This window comes from Chelmon rostratus, chromosome 5 (assembly GCF_017976325.1).
Source record: "Chelmon rostratus isolate fCheRos1 chromosome 5, fCheRos1.pri, whole genome shotgun sequence".
Taxonomy (NCBI): domain Eukaryota; kingdom Metazoa; phylum Chordata; class Actinopteri; order Chaetodontiformes; family Chaetodontidae; genus Chelmon; species Chelmon rostratus.
Window position 1 is genome coordinate 25179647 of NC_055662.1, and position 18391 is coordinate 25198037.

The 18391-nt window shown below is 46.6% G+C and overlaps 1 protein-coding gene across 2 annotated transcripts in view; it reads left to right on the forward strand.

Annotated features, from left to right (window-relative positions):
- Positions 1–18391, forward strand: part of LOC121606453 (tetratricopeptide repeat protein 28-like) — a 156131-nt gene that overhangs the window by 99072 nt on the left and 38668 nt on the right. The window lies entirely within an intron of this gene.

Genomic DNA, 18391 nt, shown 5'->3' on the forward strand with positions numbered 1-18391 from the left:
AAGAATGGCCTTCGTTTCCCCTTCAGTCCTTATCCTCCCCACCAGGCCGGCCGGCCTGGTGTTTGTGTTCGCTGATATCAGGAGACATTTAAACAGTCCAGTCAGAAGCAGCACAATGCACCGGGATGAAACTAACGGCTGAAGAATGAGGCCAGAGGTCCCTCTGACATCTCTCCCTCCCACAGTTTGAGGATGTGTGCAGAGCAGAGGTATGATTATGAGTCTACAGACGTCAGCGCCAAAACCCTCTGTCATGTAATGAGGTTAGAGAGAGAGATGGGCGAGCGGCATAGAGGACACATGCGGAGTCGTCAGTGTCTGCTCTGAGGGTTTGACTGCTCTGCACATGGTTGGCTGTTGCAGTAATTTGGCCGACCGAATGCGTTTGTGTGTTTTTTGTGTTCTGTGCGAGCGTGCATATTCCCACCACTTCATCTAATGCACAGACTGAGCTCTGTGTGAGCTCCTACTGATAATTAAAAACCTGGCAGCGCAGTACGTCACTATCAAGCTGCTGTAATCCACAGTGCACCACATTATCAGGCCTCTGAGGCCTGAGCTGCTCACATGTTGCTTCTTAGAGGAAAACAATACCCAAACTGCCCCCCCATGCTTACACACTAACGGGAAATGTACCTCTCACAGTGCAGAGTGTCCTGGAGCCTGCTGGAGGTCATTGAACACCACAAATAGTTGCATCATATGCAAAATGTCTCGATTGGCCCGGCATGGCCCACCCCACTGCCCCCCCCCCCCCCCCCCCCCCCCACTCTCCTCTTGTTCCTCTGAAGGCCCCCTAATCAGAGTCATATGTGTGTCACACCACCTGGTCTCCCTCAGAACACACTGGAGCCTGGCGGATAGCTCATTACGGCCGGTCTGTTGTTTTTGTTTCTGATGTGGACGTTTTATCTGGCCTTTCTGAAGCTGAGGTCACTTCCTAGAGGCCGGGGACAGGATGTTGTTTCTGACTTGATTTCCAGTGTTCGGCCTGCAGTCTAGGAGTGTGGAGAGGAGAGAGACTTAGATTGGACGTGCTGCATGGCATCGATTCCAGTCCTCGGTGATAAAGGAATATGTGCCATATGTGAATTGAAATGACTTTAATTAGAGCGCTTTGCAGCCACTTGAATTTCCTGGCGACTGTAGTGAAATCATATACACTGAGATGTTTGATGTGATAAAAGGACCTGGTGGACCATGTGGCTTTGATATGACGGGGATGTGGGTTTTGATTCTGGTGCGCTTCAGGTTTTGATCATGTGGGTAAAAAGCTTGAAAGATGACAACAGACACATTCAAATGAACTCTGTGAACTTCTTACAGGTTGTGTGTGTTTGTGTGTGTGTGTGCGTGTAGTGTTTTATGTCTGGTGTGAGACTGCCATCTTCTTATTAACCTCAAAAATCTTATTTTTGTTGTTTTGGCCATCACTCCTATGGGCTATAATGAGACTGTACTTACCAAGTTAACCGCTGACATCTGGGCATGCAGTGACATCATTGGAAGAGTGGTCTGACTTCCTGTTGCAGCTCTCACCTGTGCTTCTCACCATAGCTGTGCACACAGACAATTAGACTGTGCAGCGAGGCAGGATTGCCAGCATGGTTTGATCTGACTGACCCGGCTTACAACCTGCCTGATCATTTGAAGTCTTGCGTTTCTTGACACGTTAGTCTTTGCTGCAGCGTTATCGCCATGTTCCCACATCTCAGCCAGGATCAGGTTTGGTTAATTTTGCTTTCAGTAGCCCGACATCCATTAACTGGTAACTAACTGGTAAATTTTTAAGAAAAAAGAGCTGCTTCCTTTTAATCCGACACTCCTTTGACTAACACGCGGCCATTGCAGCACCATGTCTCCGCTGCAGCATTGACAGGTATTTGTGATGTAGCTTTAAGCGTAGCGTTTAGTCACAATAGCTCTCATGCATAACCAGTCAAAAATATCCTCTGTGCTATCTCAGCAGTTACATTGGAGGGTACGATGTTATCATGATGGCCAAAAATCATAAAATAAGACGCAGTTGTAACAAACTGGAAATATCATGTAAGGAATTATTCCTTAAAGGTGACAGTACAATATGCTGTTTGTAACTAAGCAACGTTTCAGCCTTCAGTCTGTTAATACTCATACTGATACAGCTAATACTAAGTAGTAGTGTAAGTCAGAGCTCTGGTTCACCACAACACTGCAGCTACTGGTCTGGACCACAGATCCCAGATGAGTGTTCTCTATAAATCAAGAGACAGCACGGTACCTCGTTCCTGTTCTATCAGTGAAGGAGCCATGCATGGGAACTCTTTTCATCCTCTAATAACCAGGGAAGAAAATCTCTTTTGTGGCTCTTTACAGCTCAAGCCAGAAAAAAAAAACAATCCAGAGTGTTGGCCACTTGCCTGCAGCTGACCGGCGGACTCTGTGACACTAATAAATCGTCCTGAATCTGACCGGGATGCTCATCTATAAAGACAGAGAGCTGAAGAAAAAAAAGAAAGAAAGCAAAACAGAAAAGATGGCCGAGCCGGGGAAAGGCTCAAAGAGTGAGTGCTCCGTCATCCGCGACCGGGACTGGGAGCTGCAGTCCAAACCAGTGAGGTCATAGGCTAGCGTGAAGTTAGTGTTTTTCTTAAGCTCGCTGCCTTTTGGAAATATCCTTAGCAGATTTTCAGCTGTCATATATACTGCAGAGAGAACATAAACACACTCCCTCGTCTTTTTAGCTGTGTGTGTCTTTTCCAACTTTTGTTTTTGTCCCAGTTTCCACACCTGGCTTTATCCAAGGCCTGCCAGTAACCATCTTTAACAAAGGCCTTCTCTGTCGTTGTGAAACAAAGCTGTTAAACTAGGTCTTTCCTCTCCAAACTCCCTTTCCCGTCCCCTCTGTTTGTCTGTGACGTTTTCATCTTAAATAGTAGGTTTAACTAGAAGGAGGTAACCCCTAATTTGGGGTGTGAGTATTTAGGAGAAGCTGAGGCGGGCTGGCAGTGGTGCACTCTGTAATTATGTCTTGTGTGATGTTGAAAAGAGTCTCCGCTGCTGACTCCCCCAACCCCAAGTTGAAATGGAAATCACGATCAGGGAAAAGTAAAAAGGATACAAACAATGTTTTTTTTCCATAGACTCTGCAGTTCCACTCTGCCTCCTGCCGCCGTTCTCTGCCTTAACTCTGGCTGTGTTTATCCATGCTCGCTGTCCCTCTCGCTCCATCTGCCCGAAGGAATTTACTCAAACTTTGCCCCTCACTCTGAAAGTGACATGGACTATTTCATCACGGGTGTTTATCTTGCTGCGCGTTTGGGGCTGTGCGGATCCTGCTGGTCCGGACCCTCGCTCCTATAGAGAGGCTGAGGGCTGAGAGATGAGCCTCTAAATGCGGGGTGAGGAAGAGGGCTGAGTGTGGGTGTTCCTCTTGTCAGGGTCAGGGTTTGTCAGTGTTTGTCAGCACTCTAGCAGAGGAGGGGATCATTACGGAGTCATTAGGGTATGGACGTGTGCCTCCGCCGCCTTTCTTGAGGCCCCATGCTAATGGAGGATGGCAGGGGGGGGACTTGGCACCCCTGTCTCTTTTCTTTAGCCTCCACTGCTTTGCTGATTAAGAAGGAGGATTTGGGGATGATTAGAGGGGCTAATTTAGTTGAAATGCAGGGTGGGGCCGGGAGGAGAACGGTGTCCAACTAAATAAAAGACAGCACTTGTCTTGTTCGCTGTGCACACTTCATCGGGCAAGGTAGTCTGTGAGTGCACTCAGCTGTTGATATTACTTTTCCAGTAAAGCCACTATGAGCAGTACGACCACATACAGAAGTACCTGCTTCCTCGCCTCCCGTTGTGCTGGACTGAGGCACAGAGCTTGCTGTGGCGCGGCGGCTCTAACAGCATGTCCAGCCCGCTGTGCCTTAATGACACACAGGCTCTCCTCGGCCCAGTGGTTTAGAGCTGCTCTACAGCAGCTCGCTTAGCCATGAATCATGAGAGATGGACGGCAAGCATCAGCCAATGGGCCATGACCAGAGCTGGGAAACAAGGATGTGTGTGTGTGTGTGTGTGTATTAATAGGAGCGCACATATGTGTTCCCATAGTCCAATGGTACGTGAATGTCTCATGTGCTGTTCAAGTGCATGTTTGTCTTGGAACACTTCAGTGTTCAGAAGATTTTAGGATCGTAAAACGTTTTTGTGTGTCAAGTGTGAGACGCTTTTCCACCTTAAAGGTGCTATGAACTGCTTTTTAGATCTGCTGCTGATTGGATTATTGTACACATCATTTTAACAAATCAGCAGAAACGTGTGTGTGTGTGTGTGCGTGCTTATGCGAGCGAGAGAAAGCGTGTGTGAATATCTGATGCCTGTGGCTATGATTTGTGCTTGTACAGGTTGCAGTGTAATGGTGTATGTATGCCCTGCAACACACCGTTGACCCAGAACATGGCGCTCTGTGTGTGCATACACAGCAAAATCAAGGTTCACAAACATGCGTTTTCCTCTGTGTGTGTATGCACATGTATGCACGTGTGTGTGTGCGCCGCGCGTTTGCTGCATTCGAGGTGACGCAGCTTTGTGTCTCCCCCAGTGGAGCATTTGGAAGGCTGTCAGAGAGATGAATGACTGCTGTTATATCGACTACTGCTCTCTGCCTCTCCGCTACCTCCTCCCTCTCTCCTTCCTTAGTGCCCCATGCTCCACTTCTCCTTCCCTCCGCCCTTCCACATCACCTCTGCTTCCTTTCTTTACTCCTCTTCCATCTCACTCCTTCTCCACACCTCCTTTTACCCTCTCTTCATCTCATTTTTCTCCTCTCTGTCCCCGTTTGTCTTATCCATTTTCCATTTTCCAGAACCTCAGACCATGTCACCGTTATTATGTGGCCGAGTGGCCTTTAGAAGGAGCAGACACAGTCCTCTTTTAAAGGATTCTTTGTCATCAGGGGTTCGGGTTTTCAAATTGTCTCTGCAGAGCTGAATGCTGTATGGGCTCTTACATTTACTGATTAAAGCATCAATACACAAGCATCACAAGCCCTGCTGCTAACGCTACTCTAACAAGACCTTAATCTAAACACTGCAGTGCCCCGCGTAGATTGAACTGCTCACAGTTGGGAAGTTGAGTAATTTGTCTGGAATATTACACCTTGTCTATCTTCTTCTCCCTTGCTGTTCCAATCAAGGGCAATACAGAGGGACAGATTAGATCCCAAATAAACAGTGACATGGTCACTGGAGAGTCTCTCGCTCCCTGATACGCTGTTGTGGTGCACAATATGATTATAGATGACAGCCAATAGACGCATAGATGGTGCTCATCAGAGGGAGGAGGGAAGCCAACCGGCCCTTTGGGGTTTCCACGGCACCACAGGACACCAAGTACGCCATAGAGCTTTTAATCATTGGGAAAATCAAACGTCCCATCATTAATCCTGGCAGAGGGATTTGATGTCACACGGCGAGAGGGATGAAGACGGAATGTGCCAACTCATCTTCCCTCAATAATGGCTGACGATAAGGGATGGAGCCCGATTAAAGGCGCCAGCCGGCGGAACGTTAGTTCACATCGCTTTGATTGAAATGAATTGCATGTCAGCGTAGCCAAGTGAAACTCTCCCACCTCCGTCCCCTCCCGGTGTTTTGAGAAGTCCCAGAAAAGTTCTCATTTGCAGGAGAGGATGCAAGTGGCCCGAAGAGGCTGGTTAACGCGCTGGCTCTCAACGTGCATGATTAATTCATTATCTGATCTCAGTAATCCTTATTACAGAGCGGGTGAGACATTTTCATGTAAAGTGGGATTCCTGCCATCAGGGCAATCTAGGTGTTATTCGCTGGTGACCAAAAATGCATCAGAGTCCAGACTTGGAGCAGACCTCCCGGTTAAACCTGGCACTCCCTCTTCTTCTTCGCCTCCAGCCTCAGTCCAGCCCAACCTTCATCCACCCTGGCCAGAGAGCCATTTAAAGCTCTGGAACTGCATCCCTTTCTCCAGTCCGATCGATAGTGGAGCTGTCAGCAAGACGAATGGGGGCTTTAGGAAGTCCATTTTAATGAAGGAGAAGGCGAAGGAGCAAGGGAAAGAGAGGTACTTGGAAAAAGGGGGAGTAGAAGGAGAGAGGGAGAGCCACCGAAGGTAGTTATGAAGGGAAGGAAGGAAGAGGGAGAGAGAAAAGGAAAGAAAGAGGCAAAGAAGGAATGTGTGTATGTGTTTATTGAACGCGTGTGTAGAATTATGTGTGTGCTGTGTAACACTGTCTCCAGTGACAAGGGTTGGGGAGGGGTGGACCGGGTTGATTTAGCTACAGTAAGACCTATTTCTAGCTCAGCAGTGTGAAATGGCTCCTTAGCTACAGTAACTTGTAAAGCACACCCCAACACAGAAACCTATATTAGTGGACTGAGGGGATTTCATCTGGCCTGCACACCAACACCACATCAAGTCCTCTGGCTCATGAATCATGTCAGCAGCTCTGTGGTAAAAAGATATTGTTGTGACAGGGGAGAGCTACAAATCTAAGGGAACTCCCTCCACAACTGCCCTCAACCAACGCACCGGCTCGCTTCAAAAGATTTCCGAGCATTTGCATTTAGAAGACGTCCTCTGTAGCCGGCGTTTAGTTTTGTTGATGTTGTAGTTTTGTTTTCAGCCTGTTTAATAGGCATTCTGAGCGAACACCCTTTGCTTTACATCAATATGCAGAAAAGGCTGCATGATAATTGGTGATTAGGAGCTGAGGTCACAGGTTAGGCACAGCCAGCGGTGTAGGCTGACAATTTCCTTTGGGCAATGGCCCAGCCGAATCCTGTTTCCACTCATTGGAGCAATTACTGGCACTGATTAGTCGGTGCGACTATGGAAATGATTGTCGATTTATGCATATAGCCAAACACCGACTCAAGTCAGTCAGAGCTTTACCTAAAGTGCTCAGTACCGTGATAAAACCACTGACATCCAAATAGATAAAAAAGACAAAACTGATCCAGGGACCTGAAATAAAACACTTAGCATAACTAGAAGGTTGCTCAGAGAGTGCAGACCTCCACCAAGGCCGGTAGTCCACTTTTCTTTGATGTGCAAATCTGCAAGCGCAAACTTCACGGTCAGTGTTATTACATGAAGCATAAAGTTCAAACATTTTTCCTGAACACAGACGATTCACAACTGGATGCGAGGAGGAGTGTCATCAGTTGCATGATATGTGTGTATTTACCTTCTAAAATGTCACGTTAGTTTGAGAGAAAAGCAGTTAAAGTTGTGTCGGTTCTTCCATGAAAGGGTTGAACGACATGTGTCAGCGGCCCCAGAGGATCACTGGCTGTGGCATGGAGTCATGGCTTGTTTGTCACAATTGAACTTTACTACCGACTGGATTGTAAGATGTATAGCATTTATTCCTTCTCGCGATGTTAACAAAAGCAAAAAGTTATTTGTGTATCCCCCTCGTGATTCAGATCTGCTCCGAAACAGAATGGGTTCGTACAGCGCTTCACCCTTCCACCAGGGTTCGTGAAAACGGGGCGGGTGGCTTTTCCGACCGACCTCCTTTCCAAGATGGCGGCGCGTGCAGACGCTGCGGCTCGTAGCTCCTGTGTTTACGTTTGCTGTTGGTACATTTCATTGGTTCATTGGTATATTTTATTGTCTATTGTTTACTGTTTAGTATATTTTCATTTCTGGTTTATTTTTATTGCATTTAAGAATATTTTTACTGAATGTTGGTTTATTTTATTCTAGTATCTAAATTTTATTTTATAATCTTTCTTATCTTTCTTACTATCTTGTTCTAACATGGGGGTTGCAATGCAAATTTCATTGACATGTCATGCTCAGTGACAATAAAGGAATCTTGAATCTTAAAAGTAAAGATGAGTGTTGTAGAAGAAGCTCCATTTAACAGCCTTTCTTCATCACTCCTGACTGTCTTCTCACTGCTTTCTGTTTTTAAAGGACCAGTGTGTAGAATTTAGTGGCATCTAGTGGTGAGGTTGCAGATTGCAGCCAACTGAATACTGTGCAGGAGAACCTATAGTGGCTGCAAAACGCTCAATCTACAGGAAAGGCGCTCTCTGGAGTCCGTTGTGGGCTGCTGTAGAAACTCTGTGGAAAACAACCGGCTCCCTCTGTGGATGTAAAAGATTATTCTGAGGAAACAAAAACATGAGTCTTATTTTCAGGTGACTAATGAAAACACAGTTATGAATAACATCCACCTAAGTCCGACACAGTGGACCTTTAAAGAGCAGGCTGCTGTGCTACTGTGTTACCTGAGCTACTGACCTTTGTGTTAGCTTTCTCTGATTATATTATAAAGAAATGTATAGATTTCCTGGCATTGCCCAGAAAAATAACTAATAAAATATGTGATTAACTAGATGAATCAGCAATGTGTGCACCTTCTGAGATGATCATGTATTGAATTTATGCCCAGTTGATTGGCTTTGTATCCGGATTCCTGTTACTAATACATGAGGTGCTTCCATTAAAGCACTCATCTTAATAACAAAGAGAGGAGCTACTGTAAGTTCGTTATCATGGTGCAGTATATTCTCTTCTTCCTCCCTGAAACAGGAAATGCCCCTCCACCATCTGTGCTCCGTCTCTCTCGGATCTTTAAAGAGTGAAGCCAAAGATCGGAACCAGATTAGTCCTCACCGCTCGCCCATCTGTAAAATAGAGATGAGCTTGTTCTTAGAGATAAGGTGAAATTCAGATGGCGCGGTGGAGTTTCGAATCAGTCTGTGTGTGCACTTGTGGAATGGTTTCAGTATTACGAGGGAACAAGGGGTCTCCCAGGGAGGGAGAGGTCAGCGCAGCTACAAGCGTTTGATGTTTGCATTATATATGGCTGCGGCACATACTGGGATGTCGGAGACAGCATTTTTTGCAGAGTGAGGAAATGGTCTTCTGCAAGACTCCCTGACATCACGCCAAACACGGGGATTATAGCTCCTCAGTTTGGCTCGGCTCTCGCCCCCGAACAACTTCTTTGCACTGAAACTCGCTCTCGTTCTCTTTCTCTCTCCACTCTCATCTTTAGCTTTTGTCCCGAGTTACAGCAGTGTCAGCATTCTTGTCCCTGTGGCACAGTATCCAGACCTTCCCCACTCTCTCTTGGACGGGCGCCCTGTGTCTGTATGAGGAGGTGGAATGTGTCTTTGTGGAAAGCACTCAGAGAAGGCAATAAAATGGAGAGAAAATACGAGGCCCCAAGTGAGTGAAATGAAAGCACTCCATCTTAGGAGGGGACGGAGGCCTACGGGTTCTGCTTATACTTGACCTTGTAGCGCACACAGTATGGTCTCTAAATAACAGTCGAGACAGGCCTTAGCTGGCTACACATCAACCTCAGAAAAAGCTCTTGAATGTGCTGTCTTAAATCGAGAACGGGACCGAGTTGAATCAAGGTTGTAAAATATTCAGCAGAGGGCCCAGAGGTAAAGACTGCTCTGGTTTTTTATTGTAGCCAGACTCAATTCTGAAAAGTTAGTAGCTAATGCTGGTGCTGTCAGCTGGTATAATTGCAGCCACTGACTTTTGCTTGTGGCAAGGTGCGGCTATCTCAGGATGGAGGGACGTTGTTCGTTGCGGTGCCACATGAGCACACACAGACTCTTCAGTGAGATTAGTGTCATTCGGTGACCATGAACAAGGGTGTAGCTTTCTCATTTAGCAATGCTGCGTACATTACTGCATTATTAATGCGCTAATCCATTAAATCCATGTTTGCTTTCCTGCTATGACAAATAGTGTTGTATTTTCAGCTTTGCTACAAAGAGCGCTCAGCTTATCTATCTTATTTTTGATTGATTTTGAATTCTAGCATCTTTTTAGGAGAATTGTAACTCTAAGTGAAAGCACACCTCTGTGTGTTTTTTTTACCTTAACAACGGGGAAGTGCTGGCGCTTTTTCTCCAGCCCTGACTTGTGCCTGCGGTCTTCCTCTCATGCTACATAAAACCCCAACAACCTCCAGTAATAAGATATGTTGCTCAAGAGAGAAAAAGCCAGGTTTAAAAAAATGTGCACGCCACTCTCTGCTGCTCATAAAGCTTGTTGCTATGAGGGCATGGTAGTAACTGAAGGTGACTCATGAGCATATAAACATTTTGATTTGGGATTTTTATGAATTTTAGCTGGACAGTAAGATGACACATCCTTCCCAAACTGGAAATTGACTATAGGACCATTCTTTGTTTTATAATGTTCCTGCAAAATTGGTTCTTACAGTGTTTGCTGTCAGACTTGCTTGGACAGACTGCACACAGCTGCTTGTGTGTATTACGTTTTGTGATTGCGGTGATGAAGAAAGTGTGTGTGCGTGCGTGCGTGTGTGTGTGTGTGTGTGTGTGTGTGTGTGCGTAATGAGTTGGGCATCTGTGAATATGTGCATGGGCACGTTTTTTGACTTCATCGCCATTCAGAGAGGCTTAGCGTGATTAGAGTAGTGTGATCCTCTGAAGAGTTAATGATGAGAGAAGCAGTGGCTCCGCAGAGGCCAATCACACGCCAGCCTCTGACAGCATGTGGAGGCTTATCTTGCTCTATGTACTGTGTGTGTCTGCCTGTGTGTGTGCGCGGCTGTGTGTGCACCGCATGGGTTGTAATACGTGGGAACATATATGATGGGATTTCAGCTATCATTTCTCGCATGATAATGTTTGTTATCATCTGCTCTGAACACCATTAGAATATGTATGATTCCTTTGTCTGGATGTTTGACATTTGAGGGTTTATGGACATACAAAGCTGAATTTTTAATCATATAGCTTCATTATGCCAGTGTCAGACATAGATCCAGCACAGGAGGGGCTCTTGGTACCTCCGGGTGTCGTTCAGGGCTACGCGGCACATTGAGGAAGGCCGATGGCGGTTTCCCCCTCCCCAAACTCCAGGGGACTGACTGACAGGCTTAATGACACTGTCGGGGTTACAGCACGTCTCCAACTCATTTTCAAATGTGATTGAAGTTCGCAGTGGGTAGCTTTTCATCAGTGTTGAGCAGACAAAAGGGACCTTTTCAGTGTTGTCTTTGCATGTGTGTGCAGTCTGTGTGTTTGCACACGTACGCCTGCAGTTCTGAAGAGATGCGCGCAAGAAAAATCGCTTTATGGTTATTATCCGGGCTGTGTTGGAATCTCACGTTCCCACAGATGATGAGTGTCGTATGGGCTTTTCTCCAGTGTGTGCTCCGCTTGTTTATTGCATACCACATGTACACGCCGATGTACTCGCAGGCAGACACTGAACAGAGGAGACTGCACAAATAGGATTTATGTCTGGGTCAGTGTGTCATTAAACCAGGCTGCCTTTCGCTAGTACCCAAATTTACAAGGAGACTTATTACAAACAGAAACAAAATCCAAAGAGCACATCGTCAGAGCCCTGTTGGAGGTATATGAGTAATGCAGCATGCAGGAATTGTTATGCAAAGAGTCCGGTCTTATGTAGTCTCTAGTGGACTGTAGCAGTATGTCTATTGGTTGTACTGCTCAGTGGACTCTTGCTAGGCTCTGGTTACAGTCCACCTCAGTTTAGGCCCGAACCATTCATGGCTGCAGATGTGGGATGAGTCATGTAATAGTTGTTGGTGTTGGCTCAGCTGTACCTCTAACCCCCTCCTCCTTCTCACCCTTCCTCTCTCATTTCCGCCCCTTCCCTTGCTCCTTTTTTCTCAGGTCCTCCACACTAGCCCGCCCGCCTTTGTAAAGCAGCGGTTAGGCATATGTTATGTCTGTGAAGCCTGCGTCCTGTCACTTAATGGCAGTGCAAAAAGTGGCCTGTGATTGCTCCATCACTCCAGCGTGAAGAGGCCAATCTAACACAGACAGAAATCCACTTTGTTTGAAGCCACGGTGATGTTTTTCCTATCATTCTTGCACTTGACTGGTGGAAGTAGAATTCGATTGGTGCTTATGTGTCTGCTTTGAGTCAGCTGACGCTCCTCGGCTCTTGCTCAGCATACTAAGTTTTCCCCCCACCTTGTGCACCTTCCTTTAGCTTCAGCTTGTCTTCACTGGGGAGCGTTTAGCACGGCCAAGTCTTCCTCCTACGCTGGCAAATCCCCCTTCTTACATTGCGTGACCTGAACACAACAGGCATTCCAGAAAAATCAGGCCTTCAAATTCCAATACAGTCCCTGCACAGTGTTTGGTAAACATATTCCCCTCTCTGCTCTCTCTTTCTAGCTCTGCCTCCTTATTCCTTGAGCACCCCTTTCCCCTCCATGTCTCTGTGTCCATTAGGATGTGTTGTTATTTTTTTTCTGTAGAAAGCTATGTTAAAGTAGCAGAGGCAGACGTGTGTTTGTGTGTTTTCTGTGGGCACAGGGCTGGTTGTAGGAGCAGAAAGCAGCTCTAAGCAAACATGAATCTTGGATGGCTCGGCTGAGGTGCCGACTTAATTTGTGGCTGAAGGGCTGTAACAAAACCCAATCACCCTTCCACTGTGGCTTCTATTCTGCCAGAGGTGAGAGATACAATCAGGGCCCCTGCTAGCAACTATTTACCCTCCCTGTCAATCAGAGTCCCGTGGCGTGTGCTCACAGCTGGAGGCATCACTGGCAGGTGGCCCAGCATCTCCCAGAAAAGAAGCCTTAAAAGCAACAATTATTTCCTGATCGTTCCTTCCTGTCTCATCCGCACCTCAGCCCGGACTACATCCCGGCCTGCCCTCAATCTCTCATCTGCCATCATCTTCGTCATCTTTCCGTCTGCTTTCTGTATTACCTGCAAATGAATAGTATCAGTGGATCTCTGCTGCAAATTACTGCGAAATATTGGACTTAAGGAAACTAATTAAGAAATTATCGTTTTGATCCTGCTGCCTTTATACACACACACACACACACGCTTTCAAAGCAGGGACACAGCCCCCCGCCAGGAGGCAAATATGTCTTGCATGGGACATGGAAAGGAATGTTCCTGGGATTTGGTTTCCATCATGCTGCACTAAGGGAGCTTAACATCCTCATGGTCTTAAATCTCTGTCACAGTGGGAAGTAGCATGTGCACACATGTGTTTTCGTGCGTGTGTGTATGTGTGCATATGTGCATAATGTGTTCATGGAGGTAATAATACAGCCCAGTAGTGAGATCCTCTTTTTAGTCTTTATCAGTCAGACCAGTTCTGTCCGCCTGGGGCTAAAGCGACGGATCCAGTGGTGCTGAAAGCGTGGTGTAGTTTTGGAGGAGCCACAGTCTATGGAGCAGTGAGGTGCGGAGGTGCTTTGGAGGGGCTGCCTGCTTTTTTTTGATACCACCGAGTGCTGGTGTTGATGCCGTGTTCTGCAGGCTGCCCAGGCCACAGTAGCCACCCTCACCAGGCTTGTAATTACATTTGGGGAAGAAAAGCACAGAGGGAGGAAAGGACTTAAATGGTTTGTGTGCTGGGCTGGAGGTAGAATGGGGCTCTTTGGCTCTCTCAGCTGCATGTCATTGCAGATTTATTCGCCCGACACTTCAGAGCATGATGACAAGAGTCAGTGTAAAGCATGATTGAGCTGCCTGTTTAACTCACAGGTGAGAGATGGGAGGTTGTTTGATGGGGGTTATGTTTTTTTATAAGACTAGCAGCCAGGTGTTCACAGCCAACAAAGCTATTTGCACCCAAACATGATTGTTTCCTGAGCCTAACCAAGCAGTGTTGTTGTCTAAACTTAACCGAAACCAGAACTGAAACCAGAAAATAGTTAGTCATGTAAGTCTAAAAATGTTGCTCCATTATGTTTCTACAGTGGCCCAGAATGGACAAACCAAACACTGGATCTAGAGAGTGTATTTTGCGTTCTCGAGGAGTAGCAACTATTTCTAACCCATAATTAAAGGCTGAGACTTGAGCCTTGGTGGCAATCACCTGTTTATTATGTTAACCAGCAACCAGGACAGCCTCTTCATCTCTGTTTCACCACCGTTGACCCGATACTGAGATGACCGAGGTGAGAACAGATCAGTCTGACTCAGACAAGATGTGCAGCAGCTCCAAAACCACACACTCTGACTGCATGTGGGTCCGGGCAGTGAAGACTTTTCTTAGATATCAAAAGAAAGAGGTGAGAAGGTGATGAAGGTTTATGAAACACACAGATTCAGCCAAATTATCAGCCCTTACAACTTGTCTGCCACAGCTATTCTTTCTCTTTACTCTCCACATTGATCTACTTTAGAGTCATTTTGTGAAGCTCACCTTAACCTATCACGAAAGAAAACACGCTTTTAAAACAAAGCGATTGAAAGCGGCCATGCATCTTTCCATTTCACAGAAATCTGATTTGGTCTGAGCCCATTAGGCATGAGTTACCTGCTGCTGCAGATGGATTAGAGGAGAGCGGCACAAAAGCTCTGTCTCCCCCCTCTCAAAGAGTATGGCGAGGTGCTGAGGGTCTGGACATTTGGTTGTCACTCTTCATTTCGTTCATTGTGTCAGGCTGCTCCAGGCAACAGCTCCGGCCAGCTCATATTGATCTGGGTCCTCAGACCTTAACACAGGTTAAGGTCTGAGGACCTCTTATCTCTCCTCTCCTCTCCTCTCCTCTTGTCTTCTCTCCTCTCCTCTCCTCTCCTCTCCTCTCCTCTCCTCTCCTCTCCTCTCCTCTCCTCTTGTCTTCTCTCCTCTCCTCTCCTCTCCTCTGCCACCTAACTAATGACATTTTTTGTGTACCACTGAAAACGGATTGGCCCGTGTAGTCCTATATGTCAGGCCTGATTTGTCCAGCTGTGTGGGCTGACAGGGACAGCACCTCCCATCCCTGGGCCTCCAAAACGCCCTTGAATAACCCTGGAGTCCCGCGTCCTTGGATTGACTACCCGGCTTCCTGCTGAATGCTCTCAGAGATGCAACTAAGGGCCTGCAAGCTATGCTATATTTGGCACCGTGTCCTCAGACCCAGCAGGAAGCCATAACACCAGCAAATTAGCTTATAATGGATGGACTTTGAAAATGGCGTTGTATTATCAGACGTAGCATCAATTTTAATCTAACTCGAGAGTCTTGCTCATTCCGCCTGCGTAAACTTTGGATCGCTCTAGGTTTTTCTGTGGCTCAAAAGCTTTCGGCTGCCAACAGGTAGGGGTTTTCTGATCCGTACAGCCATTTCTGATCACATTCAGCAGCGTCACTTCAACTGCTCCTAACCTCTATTAGTGTGAAAAGAAGGAGTTATCCACTGTTCACAGCGCTGTACGTCTCTGTGCTTTGTCCCTTGCTTGAGGCCTTGCAAAGTGGCGAACCTTGATGTTTACCTCAAACCCCTCATGGAATGTCTTTCAAACACCACTGTGATTTCCCCTTCTGTCACCACAAGGTCTCTCAAGAATTGATTCCCTGCACCGGCAGGCATCACACAGCTACGCCCGTGGAGATTTGACTTTAGTACAGAAATAAACAGCAGCCCCGTGCAAGCCCTTCAAGGCTTTGCTCTGATTTAGAGTACATTAAGATTCATTCACAGTGCCCCGCTTCCCCGGTGTGCCACTTCTTCAATTTCCTCCTCAACCAGATTTAAGATTCATGTGTTTATATCAGAAGGCAGGAGGGCTGTTTTTGCATTTGAACAATGCTGACATCCTGTCACAGGGGACAGGCGCTGGGCTGAGGGAGGGGCTGTGGGGGCTGGAAAGGTGGAGCCAGGCTCCTGCTCAGCCGCCCTCCCTCCCTTTTCCTCACATCACATTTGGTGATTTCTGTAAACCTTGTTTTGTCTAGCGTATTGTCAGAGAGAGGGAGCTTGAAATATCAAACCCCCACACCACTTGAAGGGAACAGTCAAATTTTCCACCAACACCAATGGAGACTGTCAGATCCAATTTTATTCGGTGCCTCTTGTGCTTCTTCCTCTTGGCTGCCTGCTTGCCACCGTCTCGCACAGTATAGCCTCAGACAAACACACAAGCACATACAGTACCAGAACATAGATGCCCTAGTGTAAATACACAAATACATGCAAATGCAAAAATGTGGCGACACACACACACACAGACAGAAACCACAAAGCTCTGGGATGCATCTGTGTATTATTTTGTGTCTCTGTACAAGGATGTGTAAGAGACTGTATACTGGGTCTCTGGAGTGAGGGCACCACTGCTCGGACGACCTACAGCACAGAAAAAAAAGAAAACACAGAAAGAACATTTCCTCCACCAGCTTGTCTGTATCTTTAGCTCACTTCATGCAACGCTGCATGGGTGTTAGTGTGTCGACGTGCTACAGTGTGTGTGAGCATGTGACCGTTTGAGCGGCATGCAGTCTAACAGACAGCGCAGTCGCTGTCACGAGTGCCTTACCCGCAGCTTGACCTTTAGTGACAATCAACCCTCTGTGAACGTGTCCTGTGAAGGCTAAAGGAATTATCAAACCTACGAGCCGTCTGGCGTCATTTATCTACATGCTGGAGGTCACACAGGTCAGTGGCTCCGCTGGTATCTCAGCACTGTTAATAGATCAGATTAGCTGTGATGATTGATTACACAAATGATGTCTGTGTTTGTTTTCTTCTGAAACAAATAATCTTTTCATAAGTAGGCGTTTCAAAATAATATACTTGAGTGCACTGTTTTGTATTGATGTGCGATTCTGGAAACAACAAGGTTGTGACTTTCATGAATACATTTCAGAAGTTGGAAAGGCAAAGAGAAAGGGGTCCACGATTTGGCTCCGGAGAGGAGCTGAAAGTTTAATTCAGCTTGGCCCGTGTTGTGCTTATCAGCCGCAGTGGACTGCTGAATCTTTCTGTGCCCGTGTGTGTGCATGCGCGTGTGCACGTGTGTGTCCGTGCATGCATGCGTGCGAGTGTGCGTTCCTGAAAGAGCGCAGTCAGGCACAGCTGTACCTGCCCTCGCTTGGCAGAGCGCTGCATTTGCCTGCTTAAAAAAGCAGAAGGTTGTGATATGGCAGAGAGGCAGTCATTTGGCTGATCTAATGGTGGCTCCCACAGGATCCATATCTGTGTGCAAACACCGAGCGAGGAGAGAGAATGGAGTATACACCCATAAAACCAGCTGAATATTTTATCAGATCCATCCCCGCCCCCAGCCTCTACACTGACATCACCAGCATGCCTCCCCTGTACTCCCCCTTCTCTCTCTCATTTATGCACACATGCACATACATGTATTTTTTTTGCACATGCTCACACAAACACGAACATGCACCTCCAGAAAGCTTCTTTGAGAGCCTCCCTGACTGGTCTGCTCTGTCTCCGGGTTTATTACAGTTGAGATGTTTCCTTTTTTGTCAAAATGCATCTCTGCAGGTGTATTCAGATCTAAAGACATCCTCGCCCTGGGGATGTCTCCAGCATTCTCTTCTCTCATCCTTCAAACACAATCTCTCCCGTAGCCTTTTATCTGCCCCCCTCCTCCCACCCTGCTCTCCCCCACGCCCCGCTCCCTCCAGTGTGCAGTTCTGTTCCCTGCCAGCCAGCTCCTGTTGCTGCCTGAGCCCAGCTCGTTAAGGGAAACACTGGTGCGTGGTCTTCCTCACCTTCCCTCTGTACTGCTTTTTAATTAGACAGCTGTTTGTGTGTGTGTGTGTGTGTGTGTGTGTTCGTGTGGTGTGTGTGTGTGCAGGGGGCTCGAGTGTTTTCAGTCACATGAGTCACCTTTTTGAAGTGATTGGTATCAAAGTGGCGTGTTTGTCGCTCTGATGTCGTTCCTGGTATTAAATAGCAGTGTGCACTCACTGCTTACTGTATGTAGCTGCTGGACACACAAATATTTTACCTTTTATCTTATTAGTTCAGCTGTTTTTTAGTGCTGAAACAGTTGATTAGGGAATTCGCCAGTCGACAGAAAACAATTTGGGTAACCGATCAAGTGTTCGATAAATTGTTTTCGTCAATTATCGAGCAAAAATGGACAAACATTTGCTCGTTCCAGCTTCTTAAAATGAAGATTTGCTACTTTTCTGTGTATTAGTAATACTATCAAACAAATTGTAAAGTAAATGGCCAATTGTAGCTTCATAGAGCACAAGGTGACATGTTCAAACGGCCATTTTTCACTTTTTTCTGACACTTAATTGACTTAATGATTATTAAAAAAAGCACCACACTCGTTTTATTACTGTATGTTTGTTGTGCTGTGCTTCTAAAACTGCACATAGTTGCATTATACTGTGAATTTTAATGTGACTCTTGCAAACATTTATACTCTTAACCATGGTAATGAAGGTATTTTCAAGAAACATAACGTCACACATTTCTTTACTCCCGTGAATGCATTTAGCAGTGTTTTTTCCAGACTAATACCCAAACATCTGCGCTGGTGAAGTGGAGGACGGGGGTTGTTCCCACCTCTGTTGTAATGGAATCAAGCCTGTTCTCCATCCCCTCTTGTCAAGAGAGAGTGACTCCTCTCCACTCCCATGTAATCCCATTAGCAGCACTTCACCCAGAGTAGTGGCTGCCCTGCCC